Here is a 7,243-nt window from a genome sequence, read left to right as displayed (position 1 = left end):
TTTTTTTTTTTTAATTTGTACTCGAATTGTACTTTAGTAAGCACTACAAGGGTGCGAATCACAGCCATACAAATGCAATACAATCATTTGATGAACAGTCTTTTGCAATAAATATCACAACTACGAAATTCAATTATTCGAAAATTTTTTTTTTTTTTTTTTTTTTTTTTTTTTTTTTTTCTCCAAAACTCTACTCTTCTAATATACATAACTATATGTACAAATATATTACTATACTTATTATTATTAATTTATATTTCACTCTCATTAACCCTAAAGGACTTTGTCCAGCTTTACCTTGTGTAGAAAGTGTATTAGCTCACTAAAAAGATACAAATTAGAATTATTACAAAAATCTTTTAAATTGTTAAAAAAGGTATACGTGCTTCTAGCGGCTGAAAATTTACTACACTGAAAAATAAGGTGATCACTAGTCTCTCTGATTCCACATACATCACATAAATCATTTACACCTCTTAGAAATTTGCTTAAAAACGTCCTACCGTATGTGTGCCCCATCATGAACCTGTTAACTAATTTGATATCATGAACACCAAAATTACATTTTTTGTCAGTAAACCAAGGACGCCTTTTGATATCACTGATATTACCCGCAAAAAAACTACCTTTAGTACAACTAATTTCTCTAAACTCCATTTCCCACTCAGTCCAAATAGCACTTTGAATTTTACATACAGCCTCCCCCAAGGTGAGATCCATTTCGAAGGGTAGGTAATCCCTCACTAACTGCAGCCCTTGCAAAATGATCCGCTTTTTCGTTAACTCCAATACCTACATGACTAGGCACCCACACCAACATGGCACTGACGCAATTTGACTTAGCAATCATATTGTGAATGGACGCAACTACAAAATTTGTAGAAGCCTTCTTTCCTATCAAACGTACCGCCGCTAGGCAATCCGTGACTATGACCCACCTATTTATGTTTTTTTTAAGTAAAAAGCTAACTGCTTGTCTAATCGCCACTAACTCTCCAAACGTGGATGAATATTTCCCATCCAGCTTAAACATTTCCGAAATTTTCTCCTGAGGGTCATAAAAAGCCAAACCTACAACATTATTCATAACTGATGCATCCGTAGCCAACAGATAACACCCTTCCTCAGCCCATTTGCTAAATTTATGTCTGAATATGCTATTAAGTTGCTCTTTACTAAACTCACACTTGGACCTTCCCAAAGAAGAACTCTCCACCTGAAAATTAGTATGTCTACTAAAAGTAACATTTACATTAATTTTGTTAAATAGATGTCGAAACTTGGAATAAATAAAACTGTAGCTCGATTTAACAGAGCTCTCACCCATCAAATCTTTCCTCAGTTCTTCATTCACAAGCCATTGCTTGCCTAATTCCTTGGCCACAAGCCATTCCGCCCTTTTAAGAGGCGGCAGCTCACCCGCCAATGCAAATCTCGCATGAATAGGAGAACTTGGTGGAAGCCCTAGACACCTCCTTAGCGTATCATTTGAAATACCCTGCAGTTTCTTATTAAACCCTCGAGGAGCATTAGCATAAGTCGTGTTGGCATATTCAGCTTTACTTCTAATAAAAGCTTTATAGAAGTTGATAGCCACTTTGGGTTCCAACCCCCCCTTAATAGTCGTAAGCTTCTTAATCAGATTTTTGCCTGAGCTTGCAGCGCTTTTTACCTTATCCACATGATTACTTATTGACGCATTAGCACAGATGGTCCTACCCAACCATTTAATACTCTTTACCTGCTGCACTTCCGTCCCATCCAGTCTAAGCGAAAAAGTCTTATTACTAGTTGAATTCATTAATAGAAATTTAGTTTTACTGACATTAATATTCAGATTTAAGCTATTAAGCATGGTTCTAATTTCATTTAACTTAAAATTTAACCTATCAATTGCCTCACAATAACCGTTCCCGCTACATAATAGCGCAAAATCATCAGCAAACTGAAAGACTTTTATGTTATCATCACCCAAGCAGTGCAAACTTACAGTATATAGGTTAAACAACAGTGGCGATAAGCAGCTACCTTGAGGAAGACCATTTGAAACCTCCACCCTATCTTTTCCCAAAACCAAAACCCTCCTGGAAAAGAAATTTACCACCCAGTTACGAATCTTATTTTCCACCCTAAACCCAGCCAAAATCTCCCCCAGCAGTGAGATATCAACACAATTATAAGCATCAGATATATCTAATACACACATAAACACTTTCTTTTTCCCTTGTTTAAGCCTACCAGCCCAATGCAAGCATTCATTTAGGCACATCGAGGCCGACGCAAAGCTATTGCATGGTAAGATATTGTTACTTTCAACCCAATTATTCAATCTATCCTTAATTAACATGTTCAGACATTTCACCACCACGGAAAGTAATGAAATCGGCCTAAAATTCCTGAAATCACTTAAATCTTTATTGGCTTTTGGAATCGGAACAATCTTAATCGTTCTCCACTCCTCTTTTACAATGTTACTATTTAAACAAGATTCTAACTCACTCACAAGACATAATTTCGTTTCATATGGCAGTTTATTGACCATATCAAACGTAATTTTGTCAGCTCCACCAGCAGATTTCTTTTTACGTTTTAACACTACATCCAGATCCTCAACCAAGAAACTAACTACCTCATCTCTTTCATTAACCATACTGGGTCCACTTAAGACTCGCCAACCACTGTTGCCACCCTGCTGATCCACCTGATTCTTAAGATGGGTGAGATATCTACCATTATCCTCACTAATCCACTTAGTACCATATCTACCTCCTTTAACTTGATTAACAAATCTCCAAGCATCACCAGAGTTTGGACATTCATTCAATTGCATTATTCTAGATTTGTAACTATTACTTTTGGCCTCTTTTACCTCTTTCTTCCACCCCTCCTCTAATTGTCGGAGTTTTTCAAAATCCTGAACACAGTTCGTTAAAGCAGCTTTTTTCCTCGCCGCCAAAACCAGCCTAAAACGCTTTTTTAGCTCCTCATTCCACCAAGCCTTAGGGGATCTTTTGAGAGAATTTAAATCAATTGACGCATTCTTAATCTCATTTTGTACTGCATTTACAATACTATCCAGTCCCCCACTAACAACACAACCCGCAAGAGCAGAAGCAAGTTTTCTCTTTTGCAAAAACATATTGGGCCTTTTAGCTACATTTTCTACTTCAATAACAATAGGCCTATGATGGCTTCCCCCAACATATCCCAGATTACATTCCCATTTTAACCCTCCAGAAATATTTGTGAAAGATAGATCCAGCACAGATAAACCCTGCTGAGTCACCCTATTCACCACAAAAGTCGGACTGCCATTATTTAAACATACCAGCCCAGCCTTCATAGTAGCATTTTTGAGCACTCTACCCTTAGGATCGTCTTTATTACACCCCCAGTCCCGCATTTTGGCATTAAAATCACCAAGCAACAGAACCTCTTCTTTACCATCCAAAAACAATAACAATTTACTCATCTCATAATCCAAAAGAAACCTATTCGTTCCAGGCGGAAAATATGCTGAAACAATCAACAGATTTCTATCAAGATTTGTAGTTTTAACCACTATTATGTCATGTACTGTATTAAACCTTACACGCTGCAACTTTATATTCTTCCTACCCCCTATAGCAACTCCTCCATATCCATCGGGACGATTCTTAATAACTAAATTAAAGTCTATTAACTTGTGACCTTCTTTAATATCCCCCAAGGAAAACACTTCCTGGAGAACAACAATATCAATACTGTTGTGCTCAATAAAATATTCAATATAGCTACGATTCGCTTTCAGGCTCTGACAATTAAGTTGTAAAATCTTTACTGCCATCATTGATTGAACTTACTTTAAGTCTGTCATTCACATTTTCTTTAACCAGAAGACTCAAAACCTTTAATATAGGTTCATCAGCTTGAATATTAAACTTTTCAACTAACATATTTAACAACTTTTCAATCTCCGATGTTCTCTCCCACTTAGCATTTTCAAAAACCGGTTTACTACCTCCTTTTATCTCAGTACTTTTGCTTTTACTATTTACTACCCTTTCCTGCCTTACATTCATTTTTGTCACCTGATTATACCTCTTCTTAGTCAGAGTCCTATTAACTATAACCTCATTATCTTGTATATTTCCACCATTCCCACCTAATACGGGAAAATTTGTACCATAATCTTCTAAAATAGAAAATCTGTTATTGGATAGTGTATCCCCATAAGAGTCATAGACCTCGGGCTTCGACATCTTCTTTATCGTCATAATCTCAATTACATTTTTCTCTTTTTCCCAACTTGGGCACTTATTCTTGTTGACAGACAGATGATCATCCCCACCGCACAAAATACATTTAGTCTCACTTCCAGTACACTTTCCTACACACCTTTCGTCTTTACCACAAATGATACATCGGTTTTTGGCTCTACAAGATAATTTGGTGTGGCCTAACCTCCCGCAGTTGAAGCACTGTTTTGCCCTGGGGAAAAAGTGGCACACCTTAAAGTTCACACAAAAAATCTTAATAGTTTCAGGGATCGCATTACCCTCAAACCCAATCTTGATAGAAAATGTAGGTAAAAATCTATCTTTATTGTCCAGATCACGCCTCGTGATGCGAGAAATGGACTTAACTTTTATATTGGATTGCATGTTGTTAAAAATCTCATCCTCTTGAAAATCCAATGGCACTTGTCGTATTACTCCATACGTCTCCATAAAACTTCTCGGTATAAATACCCGAATACCCATTTCTTTTAATTTGCTGTTACTAACACTCTTGTTTGCATTTTCGATCGAGTTGAAAAATACCTTGTACAAGGACCTTCCAACGGCTAGGATGTTGTCCATCCCTTCTAAATTAAATTTCCGAATTTTATCAAATAAAAAAAGTCCATTCTTCAACCTTTTGTTCTCAAAATTAACACTTTTGGAAGTGTCCATGAGTACAATAGCTTCCCCCCTATAGCCAACTTGATATAATTGACTGTACCCACTATCATTACCAGCACTATCACCAGTTTTTGAAGACTCTTTATTCTGATTTTTGGAAACAGCGCCTTTAACTCCACGCTCATTTGACATCACCGGTACCCCACCTGTGTTCCATGCCGTATGCTCAGTCCGATATCCATCATCCACAACTTTCCTAAGGCTAGTCACAGCATTTCCATCGGGAAACGCTGAGCAGTCACTACTCTTCACATTTGTCGCACCCGTCTTATTCTTTTCAGTCCTATTTTTGCAATTGCCGGACATTAAGTAAACCCCCTCATCTCCATTAATTTTTCCCTGGTCGCCTATTTCCATATGCGCCCCCTCATCACTGGCACAAGTCCCCTTACCTTCACCGTCACTCTCGCAAAAAATAATTTTGGTCATAACTGTACCTGACGCAGTATCACAATTTTCACTGGGATTAGTTTGAACTAACTTGTACGTACCACGCTTCACGAGCATGCCACTCAGTGGAATTTCAGGCTCATTTTGCACAAAATTAATATCATCGCTAGAATCAGAGAAGTTTTCTAGTAAGGAATTCGCATTTTGCATGCCACTATCTTTCTTCTTTTTGGCATTAATTGGAGCAGGTCTCCCTTTTTTTCTAGTCTTTGCGTTTTTACCCATAATAGCAGGCGTTGGTCCATAAGACACGCCGGCCATGATGGCATCACTCGGCGACGCCGAGGCGTCCGCCATTTTGTGTATGAAACAACCGCTACTTATAATTTAGAAAAAATTTTCAGCCACAGAAAAAGCACTCACCCGATATAAAACGACAATTTGAGCTCACACACCTCTACTCAGGTGTACAATAATGTGCCTATATAGTATTTAACAACTTTAATCAGCAACTATAACTTTAATAAAATCAAACTAATATTATGCGTCGAACACCAGATAAATTGATAACTGCCACCACTCTTCAGCAACACTTCCAAAATTCCGCTGCAGCTTCTCACACGTCCATACGCTACGAAGACAAACGACGAATGCCGCCTATACTTCTCAATAAAAAAAAAAATTGTGAAAGCAAGAAGAGTATTCCTTTTAAACCCTGCTAAAGGGGTGGTGAAAAAACTGTGAAGACTACAGGTGGAAGTTGAAGTTTCTGTGGTGGTGTGAAGTGAAAAGGCTCCGCCGTGATGTCACTGCTTCTCATTTTTCGTTAATTGGATTGCTTGTTCAGTGCCTCTTTAAAACTAGCCTTCTATTATATACTTTGGATACTATTGGAACTGCTTGATCTACTAGCTCGCACACAACTCTACACATTCATCAGCGTCTTTCTTTAATTGAGCTTAGTGGATGTGTATTGCAGCAATTTAATTCAATGGTAATTCTCTAGGGTGGGGTAACAACCCCTAAAAAAGGTGCGGAAAAGTAGGGAGGGGTGCCAAACGACGCGTTTCGGCCCCCTAATAACAATCCGGAGGGGGGGGGGAGATAATATTATTAACCATTTAAAAGTTATGAACAAAACACTTTTGTTAAATTTCGTTGTTTTCTATGAGCAATTACCACGTCAAAAATGCACTAAATCACCAGTTTCCACTTTTAAAACACTATAAAACGTTTCCGGTTATTATTTTATGTAAACCAAATCATTTATTCACTTTTATTTTATATATTTCGTTAATAAAACAGAGTAAACAAACTTTGCGCCTGCTAAAATTATTATAACCTCAAATCGCTGGTATTGCCACTTTGTTTTCACATTTCATTTGCGCTATTATACTCAGTTTACACTATACACTTCCTCTTCTTTTTACTTTCATCTAAATAAGATATTGTAACCAAAATATAATAGCAAATTTCGCTATACCATCGCGCGATTTTTTATTAAAAATTTTCATTATTTATCGAAGTATTGATTTTTATGGAAAAAGCGCCTCGATAAATAATGAAAATTTTTAATAAAAAACCGCGCGATGGTATAGCGAAATTTGCTATTATATTTTGGTAACAATATCTTATTTAGACGAAAGTAAAAAGAAGAGGAAGTGTATAGTGTAAACTGAGTATAATAGCGCAAATGAAATGTGAAAACAAAGTGGCAATACCAGCGATTTGAGGTTATAATAATTTTAGCAGGCGCAAAGTTTGTTTACTCTGTTTTATTAACGAAATATATAAAATAAAAGTGAATAAATGATTTGGTTTGCATAAAATAATAACCGGAAACGTTTTAATAGTGTTTTAAAAGTGGAAACTGGTGATTTAGTGCATTTTTGACGTGGTAATTGCTCATA

The sequence above is a fragment of the Rhagoletis pomonella genome, unplaced genomic scaffold, assembly GCF_013731165.1.
Source record: "Rhagoletis pomonella isolate Grant_MI unplaced genomic scaffold, Rhpom_1.0 Rhpom_scaffold_00006, whole genome shotgun sequence".
Lineage (NCBI taxonomy): Eukaryota > Metazoa > Arthropoda > Insecta > Diptera > Tephritidae > Rhagoletis > Rhagoletis pomonella.
Note: the sequence above shows the minus strand (reverse complement) of the source record.